At 38.0% G+C, this 22,003-nt stretch overlaps 1 protein-coding gene across 1 annotated transcript in view; it reads right to left on the minus strand.

Moving 5' to 3' along the window:
• Positions 1-22,003, minus strand: part of LOC6562676 (serine-rich adhesin for platelets) — a 51,003-nt gene that overhangs the window by 26,168 nt on the left and 2,832 nt on the right. The gene's annotated exons all lie outside the window — the stretch shown is intronic.

Genomic DNA, 22,003 nt, shown 5'->3' on the forward strand with positions numbered 1-22,003 from the left:
ACACACACTTTTATGTCAGGTTTTCATAAAGATATCTTTATGTTTTTAGGAAGAATTCAACTTAAACTGAGAATAAAAAACCGAAAAGATAAAAGAACGTTGTGCAGCCGTAATCATTTCCCAAAAAAAAAAAAACAAAAAATAATAATAATAATAATGAAAATATCAAATTAAATTTAGCCAGGCTGAATCATCAACGCTAAAGAAATTTGATAAAATTTCTTTCTTTTGCAGTAAGACAATAAATATTCGCAACCAATCCATGTTTATAATTATTATTTATATTTATATATAAACGAATAAAATATGTATATTTCAGGCTTTCAAAAAGCTGGCTGCTGTATAATTTTATTGCAAGTTCTGATATTGATTTGAAGTAAGATTTTTGTAGTCTTTGAACCCTCATTAATTGAGAAAGTTTTCGGGCAAAGTCGGATTAAGTTTCTCTTAAATTAGCATTGGCTAACCGATATGCCCTCTCTGTTGAAGTGTAAACACACGAATAAACACACACACACACACACACTCGTACACACACACACACACGCACACACACACACACTGACCGCAGTGGCATACATTGAACTTTATGGTGCGGTTGAAGCTTCCGTCGCGTCCAACGCATAAATTGTTTATTTACGTAGCACAAACATTTCTTTTCTATCCATCTCTCTCACACTCACTCTCTTCTACTCTCACACTCACTCTCTCTCTCTCTCTCTTTCACACACACTCTCTCTCTCTCTCTCTTTATCTCTTTGGACATATATAACAAAAATTTAATTGCAATTCAACTGACAAATATTAAAAAGGCAAATACGATTCCCAATGAGCCTCATAGCCAAAACATTGACCTTTTACATGTGATGGTGGGGCAAGCGGGGGGTCTCGACGGGTAACTAATACCCAGGTGTAAATTAGCACTAACATACACACACACACACACACACACACACACACATAAAAGCAGAGGCAGATTCCAGCACGGGCAGCATAAATAATTAAATGAAATATTTACAAGCGAAATTAACAGCAATTTGTAGCCGAGGATCGGCTAGATTCATTGGCCTGGCCATAAGCAACTGTAATCGTAGCCATGCCCAAGAGCCATGCCAAGAGCAATCGTGCATCTCTCCAGAGCCAAGTTGGGCAAGGGCGAACACACACTGGTCACCCCTGCGGATTGGGCGTGTATCATATTTCTGAGATTGCTGCTGCCACGCACAATCCAAAAATTATGTGTATAAATATTGTATGCAGTAAAACGATTAGGTTTTTTTTGTTTTTTTGCTTGCCTTATCATAAAATTGAGTTTATCATTTGTTAGCATTTATTTTCGCCTTAAGGAAATGTGTTCAAACAGTGACAAAAAGAAGAAGAAAAAACGAAAGTCTTTGAAAACACTTTTTAAAAGTCACATAAAAAAGAAATTTTCTTTAACTTTTGAAGTACCCAAAATCATCATAAGGTTTTAGATTATGGGATGTATTTGGTACTATTTTGCTTAAGTACTTTCTAAAATCAATTTAATAATAGACTAAGAACAAATACAAATAATAATAATATAATAAAATTATATATTATTCATAGAAATTTTGAAACACATAAGAAGAGAAATTAAATTTTATTTTAAGCATTTTTCATAGATAATTTTTTTTAGTCATTTCGACTAACTTTGTTTACTTTTAAGTGAGTGCGCGTGAACCCACTGTGCCAACATTTTGGGTGCTTTCAATCAAGCAATCGTCACCACCCCACCCCTACCCGCCGCTACTCCCCTAATCCCCCATACCCAACCCCGTTCGGTGACCAACATGACTAGTGGAGCTAGCTAGCTGGCTGGCTGGCTGGCTGACTGGCTGGCTGCTGATTGGCATCGCTTGGTGCCAATGGTGCTAAGTGCCGAATGCCGAATGCCGAATGTCGTCGGGGGCAAACAGTGGGCACTGCTGTGGTTGCGGCGGGGGTGGGTCGGGTTGGGGCAGAGGTAACGCAGAACGGAGAGAGAGACCGTAAATCGTAAACCGTAGACTTGGCATATAGAGACGGGCGTATAGAAGAAGAAGATTGTAAGAAAAAACGTAGAGCGACATGCGCCGCAGCAGAACTGTTGACTTTTCCAGTTGAGGCTTGTGCGGTTTTTGTTTCTTCTTATTTCTTCTTCTTTTTTTATCATACTAATCGCTTGCATGTGTGTGAGTGTTGCGTGTGTGCAGAGTGTGTGTGTGTGTGTGTGTGTGTGCAGAGTGTGTGATCCGCCGAGTGACAGGCGGCCGCATGTTGGGTCGACAAGTGTCAATAGTACTAATAGACGACGATGGCAACTACGAGCGGGGCTAGGCTTTGCTGGGGCTAGGCTCAGCTCAGCTCGGCTCGGCTCGGCTCAGTGCAGCGCAGCTCAGCGCAGCGCAGCTTGGGCCGTGTCTGGGCACGTTCTGTGTTTTTAACCGAGAGGTTCTAGAAAAACGAAAACACAACGGTAAAGTTCATTGCCATTTGGCTGCTTGACTGTTTGGGGCACGTCACGTTGCGCCCCACCACTCCCCGCTCTATGCGGCCCCCAGTCCTAACCTACAATTGGAACGTCACGTTGGCAAACACAGCTGCCGACCCACAGTCGATGTTTATTGTCGTCGTCGTCGTCGTCGTTGTTGTCGTTGTTGTCGTTGTCGTTGTTGTCACTATCGCTTGTCATGTGACCAATTTTGAAAATAGTCAAACCTACCTCGGGCCCTGGGCCAAGTACCACAGCAGTTCGTATCACTGCCGTAATTTGATTTCGACTTGATAAATAGTCCGATCTGAGCACAGCAGTTGCTTTAGCATTTTTTTTTTTTTTTTTTGATGGGTCGAATGAGACGAGAGCGTCTAGACTTGACGAGACCTTGGTCGACAAACTAAAAGAAATTTAAGAAACTCGACTGTAATTTGACTTTCAAACGCAGGCCACGGGTTCGAGTCGGGGCGTTAAAATAATGTATATAACACACACACACACACACACACACACGCAATTGGCTTATCAGCTTTTGACCTCATTTAAAAACCAAATAAAACACAACGCGCGAGAGCAAATAGCAGCAACCAAGTTTTATGCGAACTTTGAAACGCGTCACATTTGTAAATTCAACAAACGCCTTATCAACCCCACGAGCCGAAAGGGCTGCGACGGGGTGTTGGTTGCCAGTTTCAACTTTGAGCTAACAACAACAACAACAACAATACATATATATTTACATATGAAGAATAAAGTAATAAAGACACCCAAGAAAACAAATCTTGAGTGGGTGTTTTTCAGAGCTGTATATAGTTCTAGTTTATGATATGATAAAAATGTCATTTATATATATACGAGTATATAGCATAAATTTGAGCTTTATATTGTGATTTTGGTTTAATGAAAACAGATTTTAAGCAATCTTATCAAACTGGCATTGATTTACCATTGAACGCTGAACTTATTTCCATCAAGATCCATCAACATACAACTAAAGCTGTTTGTTTCAGTAACCCATTTTGCTGTTGTTCTATTCTTTTCCATCCATTTGATAGATAATCATTTATTGGGCTCTATCAGCAGCTGCATCTGGCTAAGTTTTTCATTATGCACACACACACACACACACACACACACACACACTTTGTTGCTGCTGTTCTTGTCTTTATTCTTAACGTGATTTCTTTTATTTGTATCTCAAGTGTTCGGTCGTTTGGTCGTTTTGGTCGTTATTCGGGCTCTTATCGCACGATGTTTGTCCAAGTGCCAAGTTGAACTATACGAGAACGTAAGTAGTCCATATATATATGTGTATATATATATATATATATATATATAAAGCTGCTTGCCTGCTCTTGTTACTTACTCTCTTTACTGTATTATTATTATTATTATTATTATTATTCTTGTTGTTGTTAATATATTTTCAGTGTGTTCTTAATTTTCGTTATGGTCGCATTTTTGTAAATCATGTCGCATTTATTAGATCATCAAGGTGTTAAAGATTGTATACCCATATACCATACAATGTGTGTGTGTGTGTGATGTGTGTGTGTGTGTGTGACGCGTTTCACTGATAATATTTGGTCTTTGTATGTTGCCCTCCTCAACTGTTGTTCTTCTCGTTGTTGCTGTTGCTGTTGGTGTTTGCTTTTGGACAAGTGCGACACGAGATGCGGTGAAAGTAATTCAAAGTTCATTAGTGTGTGATATTCCTATCAATGGCTGTGTGTGAGTGCGCTTTGACACGCCTTCAAAATAAACAAAAATACGCCCCATATATATATGTACATACACACATACATACATATTTCATGTTGGATCATTTATCATTTATCATTTATCAGATGATGATGTTTGCATAAAACTTATAAACAAAATAGAAATCCCATGGAAACACAAGCAACAACAACCAGATTCTTTATCTTTATGATGACGACAAATATTGTGGAATGCAATTTCCATGTGGAATTTTCCAAAATATCACAAAAATAATAATAGAAAGAAAATAAATGATTATTTAGAGAGTTCATTGATTGTTGCCGCCTGAAATGAATTAGTTTGGGGAGCCAGCAATTTATATGACCATTAATAATATATATATGGAAAATTTACTTATCAGTTAACCATAATAATACGCATAATTGTTAAGTTTGACTAAACTTTTAAATAATAAAGTTATTCATCTAGGAAAACTATATGATATAGTAATACAATCCGAGTTACATCAAGAAAGCTGATGTATTAGACATGGCTACATTGAATCAGCCAGTGATCAGCTGATCAAGAATATATATATATAGATATATCCCTTATGGACTTGCCGACCAACCTGGAACACCCTCGCAAATTCATAATTCATAACAAAAAAAACATGCAACAATAAATAATAAGGAAGCTATTGCGCATAACATTTGCATAAATATGTCATATAAGGTCTGTAATTAAATATAATGTTGCCAAGTTCTTGGCCAATTAGACCAAATGAAAAGATAACCGTTAGATAGTTATGTATCTATGAACGCGGCTCCAAACTCAGTGATATGCCAAGCAATAATATGCCAGGCAATATATTCAACTCATATCAAACTATATAGCTAATATATATGTATATGTGTATATATGATTATGGTGTGTAGCCAAGCCACGTCACACATAAAGAAACTAATTGCCGAGACAGAAGAAACAAATGTGTCGGATATATGGCTATATAATGAGCAGTGAGTTGAGTTTGGTGTGAGTTGAGTGATAAAAACTCAAACGGTGTGCAATTAATGAGAAATATAACCAAACAGACGGACAGACAGACAGACAGACAGACAGACAGACAGACAGACAGGCGGACGGACGGACAGAAGGCGCGCGCCAAAAAGCACCACTTAACGGATAGGTGAAGGAGGAGAAGGAGTGGGTTGAGGGGGTGGTGTGGCAGCTCATGTGGGCATAGCGCACACGCGAATCTGCAGCGAAGCAGCAACATTAGACATGCAACTGTTGCAACTGCTGCAGACTGCTGCAACTGCAACAGCGAATCTCTCGGTAAATTTATGAACCTGAACCTGGGGGCCAAAGACAAGACAAGACAAGAAAAACAAAAACGAACAAGAAAAAAAAACAAAATCAAAAAGAAAAAAACTAAAACAAAAACAACAAAAAAAAAAGCTTCAAGTAAAAATCAAATTAAAACCAGAGCAGGCAAGCACGAAAATTTCTAAGGAAATTTCACCCCGTATACGTAGGCAGCAGGCAGCAAGCAGCAAGCAGCAGGCAGCATGCAACAAATGGCAGGCAGCGAGGCAACTGAGATGTGGCAGGCAGGCGAATGACCAAAGCGCATTAAGGCAGCCAAGCGGCCAACCAGAGCAACCAACTAACAACAGCAACAACAGCAACAACAACAACCACAACAAGCAAACAGCCAAGTGAAAAAAACCTGTGCTAATTATTATTTAGTGCAGTTCAGGCAACAGAGCCGCAGAGGCGAGTGCCACAGCTACACTCAGCAAAAAAAAAATCATACAGAAAAGCCACGAAAAACATATATTAAATACAAGTATGGATAAATTGAAAATACTTTCGTAAATAAGATTAAATTTATGCTGCATTTCAGAATTAGTATTTTCTTATTTTTCAAAATTTTACAAAAAAAAAAATCTTTGAAATATTGATTCTCAAACTTAGAGAAATCTTTTTAGAGCTTAGAAATACTTCATGCTTAGAATAACACTCCATTTTTAAGAGAGTTTCGTCTATATAGAAAATATATATATATATATATTTTAATGAATTTTGTTGTTGTAGTAAATTGTAGTAAAGTGCTGCAGCTCTATTTCTGCGAGTGTAGCTGTGTGGCACAGCTAGATGCCACAAGAGACACTAGTCTGTAGACCTGGCTCTGCCACAGCAATCTGCACCAATTTAACCAAATAAGGCGCTTTTAGCGGCCAAATGCATTGCATGCAACGCGCAACTTGCTCTGCGATCAAAACGCATTGCCCAGAGAGAAATCTGCAAGAGTTGAAAGGCCCCTCAAAGCCACAACTTGGGTGTGTGTACGATGAACATGTGTGTGTGTGTGTGTGTGTGTGTATGTGTGTCTCTGTGTGTGTGTATGCTGGTGTTGCACCTGTTTTACAGGAATTCAGAATGCAAGCGTCGTCGATAATAAACTTTAATGCTAATAGTAGTTGTACATCATCAAGCAATGGTCCAAAAATATGCCAGGCACAACAACATGTTGGGCAGGGGCGGGGCGGGGTGATGTGTGTATGTGTGAGCTAAAAATCAAATTCCATTAAAGCAATTACAAAAACAGAATCACAACAACAACAACAATAGCAACAATAACAAGCATGAATGAACTTCTTTCTCCTTTCAGTGTAATTTGAATTTTTGCTTAGCCAAGCAACAGGCAAAAGTCATATCAAGTCAACTTCAGTCGACTCTTTCACAGTTCCCCGTTTCCCGGTTCCCCGTTTCCCGGTTCCCCGTTTCCCGGTTCCCCAGTTCCCCGGTTCCCCAGTTCCCGATTCTCAGCACCAGTACCAGTACCAGTTTGTCCAGTTCAAATGGCCGAAGAAGGTGTTAATCATTTATGAAATTCAAAGTTTCAATTTTGCTGACAGGCACCGTTAGTTTTGGCGCTCTTCAACTGTCAACAACTGGAACAGTTTTCTTTCTTTCAATCTTGACTTTTTAATCAAATATTTGCAAATTAATGCGAGACCAGAAACTTGATCAAGCTCGAGTTGCAACTTAGAAAACAAACACAATTCAAAAGTTGCATGATGCGCCTCCCAGCGGGTGGTCTTCTAAAGTTTACTCTTTTTCCCCAGTAGTAATCCGATAGTTGTTGCTCAGAGTAGGGAACTAAGCTCAAATAAATTTAAACTCTAACAGGTTAGTGGTAAGCTTTAAAATAATACAGATCTTGAAATGATTCACATCTATATTAATATTTTTGAGTAAGTCCTTTTTGCTGATATCTGCTTTATTTCATATTTCTTGGCCTTTCTTAACGATTAATTGGAATAGATAAATGAACAAATATCTGATATTAATAATTCCTTTTTCATTGTAGCTCTTTTTTTAGATGAAGAAGAAATAAACTAACTCAGCTGACTGTATTTATATTACAAGCCGATAATTAAAGAGCAAATTCTTGTATTAATTGTTTTCTTCTCGCCAGGAAAAAGTGTGTTACTTAAGTCAAATTACATATTTATTCCATTTAAATTGCTGATCACTTGGCAACTCATACATATATAAACCATACAAAAATTCCATATCCTTTAATTTCCCAGTGGTTTTAGCCTTTTAAAGCACTCAAAGCTCACCGCAAAAGTTAATATGAGCAATAAAAATTGTGTTTAATACGCTGTGCTGCAAGAGTTATAAGGTCTCTCTGTTGAATGAATGTGTTATGGCAACTTTTTGTTGCACACACACACACACACACACAATCTTCCTCTCAAAAGATGTTAACAGGACAGCTTGTAAAAGGCACACGCCCAAGACAAAAAAGAAAAACAAAATAAATAAATAAAATAAAGAAAAAAAAGTCAGTCAACATTTCGCTGTGGCAATTGACTGTTGCCATAAATTTGGACGCAACAAGAACCGGGCTTGAACTCGATCAAATTTATGTGCCACATGCAACGATTTTGGCCAAGCTCGACTTTCGAAACACATGTTTCTAGCGAGGCAGGCAGACAGATAGCCAGCGATTGAGTTCAAGCAGCGGCATTTGCTGCTTTATCGCCCGAAAAAATATCAATCAAGTGTTTGGCACACGGCTGCATGCGGCACACGTTGCGACAGAGAGAGAGAGAGAGAGAGAGAGAGAGAGAGAGAGAGAGAGAGAGAGAGAGAGAGAGTGACAGTCTATAAAGTTCAGAGTTTGTGGCTTTTATCGCTCAACTCTGCAAGCTGCAAGCTGATAAATGGCACGCGGCAAGCTCTAAGAACGGGAGTGTGTTGCAAGATATGGGGTGGGGTGGAGTGGGGGGTTGGAGGCGAGTGCCTCATTTAATTGCTGACAAATTTATAGAGCGCTGCGCATTAATTCGCTGCGCCCAAATCACAGAAATGCATTAGCCGCAGAGCACTTGCGACAACAGGAACAGGCTGGCAGCCTCAATGTGCGGCCAAGCTGCCAAATGCTTTCAACTAACAACAACAACAACAAGAAAAAGGAAAAGAAAAAGAAAAACAAAAAGCAAGCAGGCAGCATAAGAAAAACCAAAACCAACAACTTGCAACTTGCAACCTGCAAGTGCAACACGATCTCCGGGGCTCTGCTGCTGTTGCTACTGCTGCTGCTGCTGCTGCTGCTGCTGCTGCGTTCATTTAATTATCGAATTTAATTAATCTGCACTTGATTTTTTACGCCACAAAGCCGCAGGCGCAAGACACCAAGCTGAGCAGCAGCAACAACTATCTGTATGCCACAACCCCGCCCTCTCTCTCTCTCTCTCTCCATGCCCATTTGCGCACTTGCTTGGCTGGTTTTTGTTGTTGTTGTTGTTGTTGGCCACAACCTGCACAACAGTTGGCATTTGCTGCCCCTTTCCCCATTCGCCTGCTCTCTTCTCCCGTCTCCCGTCTTCCGTCTCATCCTTGGCCTTGCTATCAGCCAACAATTGGCAAATTTGTCTTTTTTATTTCTTTCTTTATTTAGTTTGAATCCATTGCAAATTCAAATAAAATCTCAAATAAATAAAAAGTAGAAAAAGTAAATAAAAAAGGCATAAGGAAGTTGTGCAAAATGCATCTCAGTCTCAGCAGCATAATTAAATTGGCCATTTCCGTTCGAACTCAGAGGCTAAAAGAGCTTTTGTTAGCCCAGAAGCCTTCGCAGGTCTACATTTTATAATTAAGATAATTCTCTAAATCTGAAATCGAAGCTTTTTACTACTTTTAAAAGCTGATGACTTCAATTCTAAACCTTAAACTTAAAAGTGGAAGCAAAACTTTTGTCATCATTAAATTGTCAATCATCAACTTAATATTGATGGATTGTTCCGATGATGCTAAGAATACCTGATTGATTAGAGATTTAAGCATTCTTTAAAGCTTTGCAATAATTGCAAACAGTTGCCCATTGCAATAACATTAATTTCATTATTGTGGGCAACACGCTGCGTATGCGTTATGGTTGAAAATAGTTTAAAAATGTCGGTTTAAACTTGAGCTATTATTTATACAATAGTAATAAATGCACTTTGCCCCCATCTTTAGCCGATTTTATTCACCCCTTTCTTTTGTCCTTTATGCAATTGTAAGTCACATTCGCAACGCACAAAGGTTCTCTTCACAATCTGACTTTGCACACATAGTACACTTAAATAAATAGGTGGCACACATTGAAGGGGAGTCATGTATATTATATACTGTCGTAGTTGCTGTTGCTGCTGTTGTTGTTGTTGTTGTTGTTCACGTTGCCTTGTGTTCAACAAGTTCAAGCAGTTCAGAACCTTTGCTCGCGAACTTATCGCCGATGTGGCGACACACAGACAAGCTATATATATATATATATATTAATATGTAAGGCACTCGACAGCATTGTTAGGTTAGAGTGGCCCAAAAACACACACAAACACACACTTAATATACACATTCATATATAATCAAAAGTTGCTTGTGCGTGTATAATAATATATATGAGCCATTCAAAATGGCAACAAATCTTAAGGAAAAACAAATTTTTATATATGTATATTATCTATTATGGTATGCTATGCTAGAGTGTATTAATCAATTTATATAAACCCTTAATTGAATGACAAAGACAAATGCAAATCTTAAATCATGGCAAATAAACAATCAATTTATGCCAAAAATGCAACAAAAATTGATTGATTACTAAAAAATAAACAGTTAAACTAAATCAAATAAAATGACAGCCAAAAAACTCAAACTTGCATATGAAATCATATCAATAAAAATGTCAAAATTGTAAAATTGAAACTGAAAAGCATCAACTATTTTGTGGCAGTGTTGGGTGACCCTTTTTTTTTTGTATATTGGCAAATACAATTGAGCTGTATTTTGATTGTTTCGTAAAGTATTTATAATCAAACAATGGCAACAACAACAGAAGCAGCAGCAGCAGCAGCAGTAGCAGCTGCAGCAACAACAATAACAACAACAACAATAGCGACAATCAACAAACGAGCAGCGATGTCGCGCCTGATTATATAAAATAAATATCTTTGACTTGAACTTTTGCTGTGTTGACTGTTCCCATTTTGCCTGTACACACACACGCACATGTGTATATATATATATATATGTATATATACACGCATACGTACATATTTAAAAAAAAAAAACCGAGCAAAAAGTCAAAGCAGCAAAGCGGTCGCCGCGTACAAAATTCAACAGCAGTAGCAGCAGCAGCAAATATCAGCAACAACAACAGCAACAGCAACAACAGCAGCAACAACAACAACAGCGGCAAACTGTCAGGCTACATATGTATAGCACACAGATCAGCCAACAGCAACAGCAACAACAGCAACAACAACAAGAAATGTATACACAAACGTCAAAAAAGTCAACTGCGCCGCTGCCATTTGATAAGAGGCCACAAGTGTAAATATAGACGACGACACCAAAAACAACAACAACAGCAGCAACAATAACATCAGCAGCAGCAGCAGCAGCGACGACGACGACGACGACGCCAACGTCCACGACCGTTGACTGGCCGAGTCAAACGTGGACGCCTCTCTTGCACTAGACTTATGCATGTGTGTGTGTGTGTGTGTGTGTGTGTCAAAGAGAGCGCAATAAAGAGTAAGCAAACGAAGCGTTTGCTCTTACGGCCTTTGACGTGACACACGACGTATGCGCAATGCGCTTTCGTTCACACTTTGCATTCACATTCACAATCACAATCACAATCGCATTCACAATCGCATTCACATTCGCATTGATTGATACTAGAAGAGAATGTGTTTTTGTTGCTGTTTTTGTTGCTGTTGTTGTTGCCTTTGTGTCCGCTGCTGTACTTTAGCTTTTGTGCAGTTCAGTCGAGTTCATTTTAGGCATTTTTGTCGTACTTCTTTTTTTTACTTATATTCTTTTTTTTTGGCATGTGTGCAAGTGGGTGCGGGTGCGACGTGTGTGTGTGTGTGTGTGTGGCATCAACTATGTATATGTATGTGTGTATATACGTGCCACAATGCAGTACAAATTGTTAGCTCCTTTTTTTTCTAAGCGCAGGCAAATTGAGTTCGATTTGCTAAACTGGGTCAATTGTGGCAGGGGGCAGTTTACTGCTTGTGCTTGTTGTGCTCAGAGTGACAATAGCTACGAGAAGAAGCAGAAGACGAAGCTTTGTTTTTTATGAAGTAAACACAAACAAAAAGGAAGTCATGCTAAAAAATGACCTAAATTGTATTTATAGCATATGCGATAACTAAAAAAATGTGAGTTATTTTGACATAAAATTTTATATTTATGTCTCATTCAATTCTTGATCTTGAATATCAGAGACTAATTGCAAATAAAGTTGTACAATAAAAAGTTTTAGCAAGAAAGGGGCGCAAAATGATATTGTAGGAAAATGATTTTTTTTCAGATATGTTTACGTCTTCATTGAAGAGCTGCGGGGCGCAGTTAATTGTTATGTTTGCCACATATTTTTCTCTCCTCTCTCTGTTTTTGTTCACGATATTATATACATTTCAAAAAGATAACGATGCTGTCAATCAGCTTTCGAAAAAAAAGTGTTGAGTCCGTAGCCGTGTATAGAGATGGATCCACCCATTTTAAGTATAGCATACGAAAAGTAATTTTCACGCAAGTGTCAAAAGATAAACGCCGTAATTTATGCAACATAAATGGCTATAATGATGCATGCAACAACAACAACAACAACAACAACAGCAGCAGCAGCAGCAGCAACAACAACTGCAAATGCGACTGCATTGTTTTTGTTGAGCTTGCAACAATGCGATTAAGTGACGCGTGCAGCAGGCAATTTAACAGCTCAATATTTGCATAATAACAGCGTGTGACAACAACACCAACAACAACAATCACAGCAACAACAACAACAAAAAGTCGTTAAGATGCGCCTCCTTTGCTTGGCCAAGACAAAAAAGCAGCCAATCGATGCAATTCAATTGCAATTGCGACTTTGGGGCACAAAAGAAACCAAACAAAGGAGCCACAAATATGTGGGTGAATTATGTCGCAAAAGGCAACCCAACGACAAGCAAAGGGTAGCATTGATGAGGTGGGTGGATCGAGGGGGGAGGGGGCGAGGGGGGGGGCAGCTGATTGCAGTTGGATCATAAATTGACGTTGGCTCAAACGGCGCTCCAGTGACGGATTGACAAATCGCCAATTCGAAGGAGTTTTGTGACAAATTTATGACAGACTTTTGTCTTCGGCCAAAAATGTGGCCGATGATCATCATAATGATCATCATGATCGTAATGAGCATGATTGAAGTGGCTTGTGCTTTTGTGGCACGTGAAGACGCGCAAATTATTTATGACTCTGTTGGCCAAAGTAATAATTTGCCAACAATTTCTCAAACGACTGTGGCAACTGTGGAGAAGGGGGCAAGGTGAGCATGATGATCATCATGCTGATATGCAATCATAATGATCACGATAATTTGCATTTTAAATGCACAGCAATGTGGCACGTGAAGTCGTATTTTGAATACGGTGCACAGTGCAAAAATAATTACTTACTCCTATTTGGAATAGAATTAACAAATTAAGTATACAAAAAATTGAGTTTAATCTATTCTTAGTTAGGATTTATCAATTCGTTATTAAACAAATAGAAAACTGTTTGTTAAACGAAATTGATGATCTATTTTTGAGTGGAATTTTTTGAGACAGTTGTCTGTTGAGATAATAATAACAAATTCATTTAATATTTTTTATAGTTATTTTGGTAATAAAATGAGCGAAAAGTATTTTGTAGATTAAATTGAATAATTGGTGATATTTATTTTTGAAAATTTAAAATGTTTTACTTATTTTTTGTTATATATTTGTAATAATAAAAATTGCTTGTGTTATTACAACAAAAATAAAAATAAATTAATCAAAATTGTAGAAAATAAACATTTCAAGCTATTCAAAATCAATTGCAATTGTTTTTTTTGCTGTGCACAAAAATAAAAAGCCAAGTCTAAAGACGATGGCATCTTTTGGCCATTTGAATACCGAACGAAGACGAAGACGAAGCGAAACGTGGCGCAAAGAGACAAATGCATGTGGCATAAAGTACTCTGCACGCGGTGCCGTCTCCTGTCCACACACACACACACACACACACACACACACACACACACAGGTCTCAACTCAACGCTCGACGACTGTCGAGTGTCTCTTGTCTCGTGTCTCTCGACTCTCGACTCTCGAGACTCCAAAGGAGTCGCCTTATTTGGCTGTGCCCCAAAAGATCTTCTTTCTTCCTCTTCCTCTTCCTCTTCTTCGTGTACGTTTGCATTTTGCCTGAATCGCTCAGCCATACAAATTTGTCACACGAAATTGGTGTTTGTGACAAATCGGGTAGAGGCCACAATCCAGAGAGAGAGAGAGAGGAAGAGGGAGAGAAGGACGGGCGCAATAAGGATGGGCATAGAGTGGGAGGCGTTTGGGAGGGGGGGGGGGAGGAGGGGGGGTTGTGTTGTGCTGTGTGACAAGTGATTGAACTATTATACGCTGCATATATGGAATGCTTTGGGTATAATAAGTGTTTATGCACTCGGCTCATATGCATTTTTGTACAGTTAGCTTTGCCAAAGAATGCCTCGAAATGTTTATTTGATTTGGGTTCAGGATTAACTTCGACTGCAACTGCAACTGTCGTCATCAAGTGAATGTCAATTGGCAGAAGAGAAAGTTATGCAACAAACCAAACTCTGCTTCGATTTGGTATCTGTTTATTTATGCATATATCTTTATCGGTATCCACAAAATTGGAGAGCAATTCCTATATGCACATAATGGTTGGAGTTGATTATCTTCTCGGTTTTTTTTTATATTACTGTACATATATATGCATTTATTAGAAATGTTTATGACAGTTAATCATAAACCATAAAGAAATCAAATATACAACTCTAAACCAACTCAAATTAATCTTATTCTGCATCAAAAGTGGTTTTATATGATTTTTATACGCTGAACCCATTAAAAATGGGTAAAAAGGGTATATTGGTTTTGTGAAAATGTATGTAACAGGCAGAAGAAAGCTGACATTAGTATATATATTCTTGATCAGGCTCAACAGCCGAGTCGATATAGCCATGCCCCTCTGTATGAACACGGAGATCTCAGAGACTATAAGAGCTACAGACTTCAAATTTGGAATATAGGTTCTCGTATACCCGGCACAGTTCAAGTTTGCTTTATTTTATCTGCGTTTATCGAATATCGATACATTTAAATTTGCGATAGCAATAAATGCTACAATTTTAAAGGCATACTCTTTTAATTTATGCAGAATATATATATGGATATTATTGTTCAATTGCCCAAATTTCATCAATATATATTATCATATTGATCCCATTTCTATCAGCAACTGCAAGCATTTTCTGCAAATTTTTCAATAAAACTAGAATATATTTAACAACTGGGTTCAGGGTATATCGTAGTCGATCTCACTCGACTACAGCACTCCTACTTGTTTTGTTTAATTAAAGTACTAAACTATGGCTATATAAAAAAGAAAGGATTTCTCAGGAATTATTATTCTTATTATAAATATTTTTACTATTATTATTAAATGAATGTTATTTATGTGATTATATTTATATGACTATACTTCGAGTCCCAAGAGCTATCAAATTATTATACTAGATAAATGTTTGAAGTGCATGCGATTGTAGACCAATTCTCACTGCTCTACAGGGTATATAAATTGGAATTAAAAAAAATGCTAGATCAGCTTAGCTGTGAACTTGTTACGATCCACGTTGCAGATAAAATTCAAATTGTCTTCGAAGATGCAGCGCAATTGGAGGATTATTGGATTTGCTTATGTTTATAGACCGAGTTATTAGTTCTGCAATCAGATCAGAGCTTATCTTAAAGATGAGACAAGTCTCGCTCTTGCTCTGGCTCAGTCTTTGCCATATTTTCCATCTGTTTGGTAATTTAGTGCCACAAAGTCCGCAAAACTTCCCAAGATGCCAACTAATTGAGACATCCAAAGTCTGGAGAGGAGAGCGGAGCGTGGGGAAAGGGGGTTGGGGAATGGTTGAATGGTTGAATGGGCTGCGTCTACACTGCTATGGTTTTGAGTAAGTAAACATTAAAAACACACACACAACTGGGAGTAAAAGGCAAGTGTAAATAGCGCATAAAGCGCCAGAGGATGTCAGCAAAAAACGGCTGCAGATCGTTTCAAAGCTGCAAAAAAAATAAACAGAAAAAAAAAAGAAAAAAACCTTTCAAACGCAAACCTATAGAAATCTGAAAGATTCGCCTTGCTGCTGGCAACCGTTGAGCCGCACGCCGCATGCCGCTTGCTGCTTGCCGCTTGCCACACGCCCCACACTTCAGACATAAAATCAGCAACAATTTAATAGCAATTTTACAGCGTGTGCACTCCAAGAATCTCTCTCTCTATCTCCCTCACTCTATCTCTGTCTCTCTCTCACTCACTCATGTTTCGAGCCAAGATTTAGCTACAGCTTCCCCAGCTGTTAATGAAGATTAGATGTTGGCTGATTCTTTTCTTTTAGATACTCTAACTTGTGGATCATCTTCGCTTTTGGTGACAACATTTCCAACTAAGACTTTTTTAAGATTAAAGATCATTTCCAAAAAAATGCAAATCTTATTTGCAAGAGTCAGAATTATCTTTAATATATTTAATTATTTTATTATTATTTTATAGCACAAAAATGGAAAGGGTATTTCAATCTTGACATTTTGCAGCTAACTTTTCAATCTTGTTGGTTTTCTGTTCGTTTTTCGTTGTCATTTCAGGATTTGTACAGGAAGTGGAGACTTCATTTAATGGCAGCTGCGACTGGCTAATCCCGAAACTCTTAAAGAAGCTGTCAAATCAGCTAGACGAGTGGCAGGCGGCACGAGAGGGGGCAGCAACAGGTCGTTAAAGTGCGCAAGTGAAAAGTTCATTAGGCGAGTCATAAAAGAAATTAAAATAAAAGAAGACAACTTGGCAAATGTTCGACGTGTCAGATATTCAATTTGTAATTGTGGCCAACGTTTCAGATTTTCAACAAAAAACAACAGAAAAACAAAAAAAAAAAAAAAAAAAACAAACCAACCAACCAAATACCCATCTGAATTCCGCAGCAACTGTCATACGAACATTGACCTGTCCTCCCCTCTCCGCTACTAGCCTCTACCCCTGGGGCGGAGGTGGAGGTGGAGGGGCGGGGCACTCAACTCACTCGAATTTGGTAGCTTGGGCGTGCGTACGTGATCGAATAATGAATAACTTTCAAATTGAATGATCAAACACGACCAAAGACGTCGAATAAACCAAACTCAGACTGCCTCCGAGAATTTTTGTTGCTGTTGTTGTTGTTGCTGCTGCTGTTGTTGCTGATGTTGTTGCTGCTGTTGTTGTTGCTGTCTGGGTGTCATAAAGCTAGCGAGGCCAGCATAGGAAAAAAAACATCTAAGAATACAAATCATAAAACCTGGCCAAAAGCTGTTAGAGCCGAGTTTTGTTTTGGTGCTAAACCAAACTGGGAGAGCGTAGAGCGTTTTTTTTTAGGGTCACGCGCGTCGTGAAGGAGGCAAATAACAAAAATAATATTCTAATAAAATACTACAAATTAAATAGAGACAAAAAAATCCTGCAACTAGAATGGATAGGTATAAAAGTAAAGAAATATAATCTTTCTCGATGAAATCGATTGATGCTGAAATCTTGATATTGAAATTACATCTTTACATCTAATCGATGCTTATGATCTTAAAGCTGAAACCTTTGTTCAAAAGCTCTTCTCAAATTATATCTATAGTTTCCTCATATCGATCTATATGATCTTGAGTCTTAGTAAGAATAGAACGATTGATGCTGAAATCTTGACAAAAATCTTTCCTCATATCGATAAAATCATATCTTTAGTTTCTTCATATCTTGAGACAGGTGTTGTAATCTTTGTTCAAAAGATATACTTAAAATCAGTAAACGATGCTTAAGAACTTGAGGCTATTTATATATATTCCTAACACTGATGCTAATAATTTTGCTACTAAAACATATCCAAGGATATAGTAAAAATAGTTAGTGACATTTCAAGCGACGGAATACGAATTATATTAATATTAAATATATAAAAATAAGCACTTGAACCTGTAAGCAGCAAAAATCACTAGTGAAAAATGTCAATTTTTAAGATCTATTCGAGTTGCTTTTAGATCAATTAGTACGTGCGTTTTTCTGGCTTGTGTACCCCATAATAAATTCTTTATGTATGTTAATTTTAAAGCAACGTTTTTCTTGTGTTGTATTTTTAAAGATCTTTTTAGAGGCTTTTTGGCAGCTTCAAACAAACGAAAAGAACTTGTATCTTTTGTCAGTTACTTTCTGCAATTTGTTGGGGTCGTAAAAGGCCTCACCTTCGCAGGTTCTGGTTGGCACCGCACCCTCAACTCAACTTAACTCGACTCCCCGTACCCTTCCCTGCCCCCACCAACACACTCTTTATATACACTGAGAAATGTTAATAAGCAGTTGGCAATTTAAGCAAGCGACACATTTTGGAGACACACATACAAAAGGCAGAGACGGAGACAGAGACGGAGACAGAGACTGAGACGGAGACGGAGACTTCTCTGCTGGCTGTTCACTTATTTTATGCACAACTCTCAGCTTCTCTACCGCTCTCTATCTCCCTCACTCTCAGCTTGTCTACCTTTCTCTACCTCTCTCTATCTCTCTCTCACTCGCTCAGTCTCTCTCTATCTCTCTCTCTCTTCCTCTCTCCCTCTCTCTGCGTTACTGAGTCTGTTTCGATTTGCCAATTCTCATCAATATTTTGAGCACGTTGCGACATTTTGTCAATATCTGCGCCAATGATCAACGTATGTGAAGGTAACCTTCCCCTTCCCCCTCCTCCCCCGCAGAACCCCCATACGCCCCTTATCCAGCACTCTAAGTCACCTCTCGCTGTGCCGCTGCCCACACTTCTTCGCCATGTTTGAGACGCGTGAGTCGTTCAATGATTCTTTTTTAATTGAATTCTAAAAACGTTGTCAATTCTTCTTTGTTGTTGTTGTTGTTGGGGCGCTACGCGTTGGTATCTACATATGGAGAGGCAAGTATGTATATATATATATATATAAGTGTGTTTATATACATAAATGTAGTTTAAGGTATGAGGTATTTTGTTATAGGGTACAGGGTATTTATATGCATGTTTCTCAGCTGCCTTTCAATCAAAGAGCGCCGGAGAATTCAGCCTTCTTGTTGTTGTTGTTGTTGCTGTTGTTGTACATTATCAGACTTAAAGCAAGTTGATGGACAAGACTTTATTATTGCTGTTGCTGTTGTTGTTGATGTTGTTGTTGTTGTTGTTGTTGCTGTTGTTGTTTTATTTTATTTTATTTTTTCGCGCGCTCTTGGACTTGACAATTACACGGCTATTTTTTATGTGCTTGTTGTTGCTGGCTATTTTTTTTTTTTTTTTCAATGACGTTCGTTAAATTTGTTACAGTCATGGTTAACACACATACACACACACACACACACACACACACACACACACACACACATACGCACACATGTGTAAAATATGATGAGCGCCCTGAAGTCTTTTTTTTGTTTGTTTTTTTCTGTTTACACCCGCCTTGTTTTATGTTTATAAATTATTATTACTCTTTTTTTTATTATTATTATTTCTAACAAACGGCAGCAGTTCAAGTTCAATTGTTAATGTAAAAAGCTACTCACACAGCGCTCAAAAAGAGCCAAAAGCTTAACGCTATTAAATTTATTTTGTCTTTTTGTTTCATTTTGTTTTTTTTTTCTTTCATTATTTATTATTGGCATAATGTAAAAAGTAAAAAGGGGCCGATAAAAAAGAAAAGTTGGCAGAATACTTATAATAAAAGTCACCTTTCTGTGTGAAGAGTGAACATTTAATTAATGTCAATTATTATTCAATTAGAGCGCACATCGAAAGGTCATCGAATTTAATGAACTTTTGACTCTTTCACATACACGGCGGCAAAACTCTTTAATGTTCGCAGTTAAGCACAGCGAAATTCAATTGAAAACAAATGCCTCAAATACAAAGAGAAAATCATCAACTTCAAAATACAAACACATCATATTTGAATAGAAAATAATACAATTATTGATGTTTTTGGGGAGTTCATTTATTTATTTATCTGCTAATCTCACCCCTCATTATCGAATGGCTTCTGTAATGCACACAATGTAATTAATTACATAGTAATGCTTCTGTGTATGCAGAGTTGCATGCGGCAGCTTCTAAGTTGACTTTACTTATTACTGTTTATACATATATATATATATGTATTGGTTTCTTATCTGTTTTACTGTTTTAATTATTGCTCTCGCACAGCTTTTTTTAAATTTTTTTCTTTGTTTATTTTTTTATGGGCAAGTTGTGTGTTAAAAAATAAAATATATTTATATGTTTATGCTCTAAAATTGTTGTATATACTAGAATAAGTCATCAGTATTTTGCAGTTGCATTAGAATATATACATATATCTTGGTATAAAAAAAAGCTTTTGGCAACACATACTTTATACATTACAAAGTAAGCATGTAGAATGACTAGTTGCTTATGGAAAAGTAATGTGGATTGTGCTATGCAAGGTATAGATTACGAATTGAAATTGTAATGGGGTCTGTTTGCTGCTGGGTTGCTTTAAGTGAACTCTCTTCATGCGATCGATAGACAAAGGCAGTGATGCAACGAGGCAAATAGGACACGAAAGCTTTCTAATGTTTGCTTAGCCGTAGATGTGCTGCTGCAATTGAAAGGGTGACCTTAATGATGAATGAGTTAACGACAACGGGCTATTAAGTTAAACCTTTGACAAAAAAAAAAAACAGCAAAACGCCCAGGAATGCCAAAACAAACAATAAACATAACTCAAGACGACAAAAAAAAAAAAAAAAAACAGAAATAAAAAGTGTCAACGTCAGGTGAGACGCAAACGACGGCGAGTCATTATTGATGTGGCTCAGTTGAGGCTGATGAATAAACGTCAACGGTAGACACGACTTCCACTCCACTCCCAAACTCTGCGCGCGCGCTCAGCGCACAAAAGGCGCGGGCGTCGCTGCTTTTGGGTGACAATGGCGACGACGGCGGCGGCGGCAGACTCAAGAGAGCAAAAAGCAATAGCAAAAAGCAATAGCAATGCAATAACTACAGTCAAAGCAGAATGTGTGTGTCGTGTGTGCATGTGTGTGTGTGTGTGTGTGCTTTATTTGCGTTGGCTGTGACCGCGACGCGTATAATTTACACGTTTTGCTCATTTGCGATTCTATGGGCGCGCAGCCTGAAACAAAACACAAATGAATTAAAATCACACACACACACACACACACATGCACACACAAGGGCAGAGCGAGAGAGCGAGACACACTCAAAGTAAATCGAGTGAAATTCCAACAAGTGGCATAATTGCGCCCTGCGGCGGCTACCGTGCGGCCATCGATATTAAATACACAAAGAGCAAGGGAGCGAGACAGAGAGTGAGAGAGACAAAGCGAGCGAGAGGAGTCAGGGCATTAAAATCGCAAATCATAACTACAACAAACAACAAACAATAAATAAGTGCATGGTAGGCGAAGAGAAAGAGCGAAAGAGCGAAAGAGCAACAAGTGTGCGTGTCTCAAGTCGTTTAACTGCCATTGCCGCCGCTGCTGCTGTGGCCGAGTGAGTGCAAAGTTGAGCAGACATAATGAACGAGGACGCGTAAGGTGAAGGAGACGACAGAAAGCAGCTGCGACTGCGGCTGCGGCTGCGACTGCGCAGTCGTCATCAACAACTGCACGCAATGGCAAATAAGAAGAAAAAAAAAACGTATCATTGAGCGGCTGATGCTCTTTTTGCTTAAGAGACGCGGCTGCATTAGAAATGCAATGCTAAATGAGAGAACAATAGTCTTATGTTTTAATTGCATTGAGCGAGTGTCTGAGTGAAAGTTGACAACTTGGCTAGTAAAAAGTGCAGCTAATGGAAAAGCAAAAGATACTTTGAGTAATTCATTTAGAAAAACATTAATATTAATATTAATTTAATTAACAAGTTTATTTATTTATAAAAGCAATTGGAAAATCAATAATAACTCTTTTAAGGATTGCAAAAATTGAAATGAGCAATTAAATTTTGAAAATATTTAATTTTTAATATGTATTTAGAAATAGTAAACCATAATTATTTGCCATTTGATGATAAAATGAAGTAATTTGTTGTTTAAACAAAAATATCAATTTTATTTGCGGTGCCAGTTTGTATTAATGCCGTTGTTTACAAGCTATTTTTAATAGCTAAAT

This window comes from Drosophila grimshawi, unplaced genomic scaffold (genome assembly GCF_018153295.1).
Source record: "Drosophila grimshawi isolate 15287-2541.00 unplaced genomic scaffold, ASM1815329v1 contig_1377, whole genome shotgun sequence".
NCBI lineage: Eukaryota > Metazoa > Arthropoda > Insecta > Diptera > Drosophilidae > Drosophila > Drosophila grimshawi.